General features: G+C 42.2%; 2 non-coding genes across 2 annotated transcripts; both read left to right on the top strand.

Moving 5' to 3' along the window:
* Window positions 1-3,068: 3,068 nt before the first annotated feature.
* trnal-cag (transfer RNA leucine (anticodon CAG)) lies at window positions 3,069-3,140 on the top strand. The gene has a single exon. It is a non-coding gene; the product is annotated as a tRNA-Leu (tRNA).
* Window positions 3,141-3,524: 384 nt separating this feature from the next.
* trnaq-cug (transfer RNA glutamine (anticodon CUG)) lies at window positions 3,525-3,596 on the top strand. Its single transcript has one exon. It is a non-coding gene; the product is annotated as a tRNA-Gln (tRNA).
* Window positions 3,597-4,060: the final 464 nt, after the last annotated feature.

A 4,060-nucleotide genomic window follows, 5' to 3' on the forward strand; every position in this document is an offset into this window, starting at 1 on the left:
ATCAAAATCAACATTAAAACTCTCACAATAGTTTAGAAGAGAGGATTTCAGTATTAGCCGTATCAGTATTAGTTTTATCAGTATTCAGTATTAGCAAACATATTTCCTGTATAAAAGACTGTCTATAACCTTTTTCAAGGGGATGTAGTGCATAAAAATCATTAATATAATGTAAATATGAATATAACGGGTTCTAAATATAATGTAGAATCTTTAATTTTCTGTGAAACTGCATTGCAACAATTTCTTTTGTGAAAAAAGTTATAAGAAATTAATGTGAATTGAATTAAATTCAATTGAATTGTCTATGTAAAGTCTCCATAAACATGACCGGACATATCCGTGCCTCCAATAGTCCTTATCGTTTGACCTGTTAAAATATATATATTTTTCCCGATCCTGGTAAAATGTACGACGTTTTTAAATTTTTACCGATGTCTAAAACTAATGTAAATGTTTTGCTTTGCTTTATATCATATGCGATCACCTAATTCATATATTTTCATTTAAAAGAAGATAATAATATTATTCGGATGATTGAATATTGTTTTGGTGTACTTGTTTATCCTAAACTGCAGTGGCCAAGTGACCGAGAGAGGAGCATGAACATTTCTGACATTGCATGGGCCATTTTATTGAACCCCATGAGAAAATTACTTATAAAGCATGTAAATTATTTATTTATTTTGTAAGATGTAACGTTTTCTGCGATGGTTTAGTGTTAGGTTGTAAAATGAATAATTATCTGTAGATAAAAAAACAACAGGAGTCTGTGTAATGTCCCCATTTAGATAGCTAAGCAAACGTGTGTGTGTTTGTATGTGATGGTAGGTGTACAGTGTGCGTGTGTGTGTGTGTCTGTGTGAGAGAGAGAGAGACAGAGAGAGAGAAAGAGAGAGAGAGAGAGAGAGCATAACAGCCATGACAGAAGACAATATTTTTTCATCGTCACGGCTAGATTAACGACACGTTTACATAAACATCTTAAAGGGATTAGTTCGCCCTGTGTAGCAAAAGGCCTGTCTCTCGGCATGCATCTGGATAGACATCTAAAAAAAATAGAGGGGTAACTTTTTTGAAAGAGAGAGAGAGAGAGAGAGCATAACAGGCCATGACAAAGACAATATTTTTTCATCGTCACGGCTAGATTAACGACACGTTTACATAAACATCTTAAAGGGATTAGTTCGCCCTGTGTAGGAAAAGGCCTGTCTCTCGGGATCCATCTGGATAAACATCGCAAAATAGAGGGGTAACTTTTTTGTTTTTTCAAGCAGAACAGTTTTCATCGTACCCCCTCCCTTTCACAACTCGCAGCGGACCGAAATGACAGGAGCGGACAACCATGAGCACACAGGCGGAGGGGGAGAGAGAGAAATACAGATGATCTCAAAGAAAGATTTCTCCTTTCAATTAAAACCAAGCACAATTTTGGGAAACATTTCATTCACCGAACGGTCATCATCGCTCCCAGAATAATGTAAGGGTATTTATATTTTTTATTGATTTATTTTTCAGTTCATTCATATGCTGAGAAACTTTTTATTCAGTATTATATTGTACGAGTACACACACATATTGTGATACAATCTCACGGTCTGTTAAAATGGTTTATTCTGTTTACTGTTCATCAACACGTCCTTGTTTTTAATCACAGCTCCCATAGAGAGAGAGAGAGAGAGAGAGAGAGCGAGCATGATAGCATCAGCAACCTGATACCACGGACACGTAAGACACAGATGCGTCCGCAGATGAGTCCGGATGTGCGAACACTCCATAAAATCTACAAAAACATTTCTCAGGAGTTGAGTTATCGCCTGTCATCCGCTGGACACTTACATACATCTGTTCAAACAACATTTTTCATCCCCCGGAGCTCAAAAGTTGACGGCTGAATTTCACGCGCACCGATTTTCGCATATGGAAATTATTATGATGTCAGAGGGCACATATGGATATAATTATGAGGTCAAAGGTTAAATTCATCAATCATGTTGGCATAAGCTCCCGTATATTTACTACTCTTCTGCCGTTTAATTCAGCTCATGTATTTTGTTGTTGTCATTTTAATAAACATTATACTGCGAAGGCAGGCCAAGCTAGTGCAGGTACGGCAAAATGGAGTTTCTCAGAAATCCGGCCAGTTGCACGAACCCTCTTTCTGCACTTGCCAACTACAGAGGCAGGATGTCTGAACGACTGAAGCATCGAGCACAGTGATATACGTGGCCAGGCGGCCTCCAGTACCGATGTCCCAGTGGATCGTTGGTCTAGGGGTAATACCAGGTTCAAATCCCGGACGAGCCCACTTCGGAGTCTCTTTTTTGAGCAATATCCGTAAATCAATCACGGTGAAATAAATGGCTGGGGGGGGGAACTCCAGAATCATGCACGTCGTGGCTCATTCTTCTAGGGTCATGATTCTCACTTAGGGTGCGAGAGGTCCCAGGTTCAAATTCTGGACGAGCCTGCCTCAGTCTTTGGTGCATCTTTTCTTGAACAGTATACATCCTTGCTGATTTCTCTGGGCCAATCGCAAGCCTCCGTCAAGTAAGACTAGTGCTGCTTCTGCGCATATTCAAGCCCGCATCTCGCTGTTCTTCTTTGTTCCTCATCTGCAAGTTAAACTTGGTCGACCACTTAGCTCGTTGGGTTAGAGCGCTTGCACTGAAATGAGACAGTATACATCCTTGCTGATTTCTCTGGGCCAATCGCAAGCCTCCGTCAAGTAAGACTAGTGCTGCTTCTGCGCATATTCAAGCCCGCATCTCGCTGTTCTTCTTTGTTCCTCATCTGCAAGTTAAACTTGGTCGACCACTTAGCTCGTTGGGTTAGAGCGCTTAAATTGAAATGAGGTATCGTTTCTCAGATGGGCTGCGCTGCAGGGTAGCCGTCTGTAGGTGACTCGAGCCTCGTGTCCTTTGCCTTGCCATTTTTATCAATATTGGTTTGGGAAGGCAGCCCAGGCAGCCCAAGCCAGTGGAGGTACGGCAGAAAGGAGTTTCTTGGAAAGCTTCACATTCCTGTGAGCCTTCATTTTGCATTTTCTAGTTACAGGCGCATCCGATGGCTCGTTGGTCTAGGGGTATGATTCTCGCTTCAGGTGTGAGAGGTCCGGGGTTCAAATCCCGGACGAGCCCGCCTGCAGCTTTGAAACCGCTGTTTTTGAGGAGCGGCTGTCGTCCTACTTTCTTTGGCTCAGTTACACGGCTTTGTTAGGTACTTGTCTTTCAACGTCGTCGTCTTGTCCTTCTCCTTGGTCTCTTACCTACTGCTCGCGTTGCGTTGAGTGGGTCGCTCAGTCGGTTACGGATTGGTACACTGAGGCTGAAATATCTCAGTTGGGAGAGCGTTAGACTGAAGATCTGAAGTTCCCTGTTGCGATCCCGGGTTTTGGCAGAGGGGAATATTGAGTGCTTTTTGGACACCATTCAGATGCTCGCGGGTCAGTTGCTTTTCTCAGCGCCTCCTTCTGAGTCATTTCTACACTGCAAACAGAAGGGTAGACGCCCCTGCTGCCTCTTGGTTCCATGGTGTAATGGTTAGCACTCTGGACTCTGAATCCAGCGATCTGAGTTCAAATCTTGGTGGAACCTGCCAAATTTTGACTGGCAGTGCTTGGCAAAGAGGAACCTACGTCACAACCTTCTCTGTCGCAGTGTGTCTTGAAAGGGAGTTATACAGTGGCTTCCTTTAACCATGCACCTGTGATGAATCTGACATGGTGAGTGTTCCCAAGGAATCTAGAACACACATTAAACTGAACAGGAACAAGTATGCTTGCGGCCATACCACCCTGATTGTGATAGTGAGTTGCTGGTGTACAGGAAGTGTTTGGCTGCAGTTGGTGAGAAAGGCTCACCAGACCTCTTTGTGTTTGTTTTGTCATAAATACGTCTTTATTTTCATCAGTGTACATTTTTTTTTATGTTTAAGTTTGTCCTCCCAGCAGCGGTTGCTGTTTGGGAGGACCATCTTTGTTTTTTGTTTTGTTTTTTGCGTCGGTTTTTGTTATTTTTTTTATTTTTTTTTCTCTATGGATGGACCAATGGTGACTGAT

Source organism: Sinocyclocheilus rhinocerous, unplaced genomic scaffold (genome assembly GCF_001515625.1).
Source record: "Sinocyclocheilus rhinocerous isolate Xijiao unplaced genomic scaffold, SAMN03320098_v1.1 scaffold3868, whole genome shotgun sequence".
NCBI lineage: Eukaryota > Metazoa > Chordata > Actinopteri > Cypriniformes > Cyprinidae > Sinocyclocheilus > Sinocyclocheilus rhinocerous.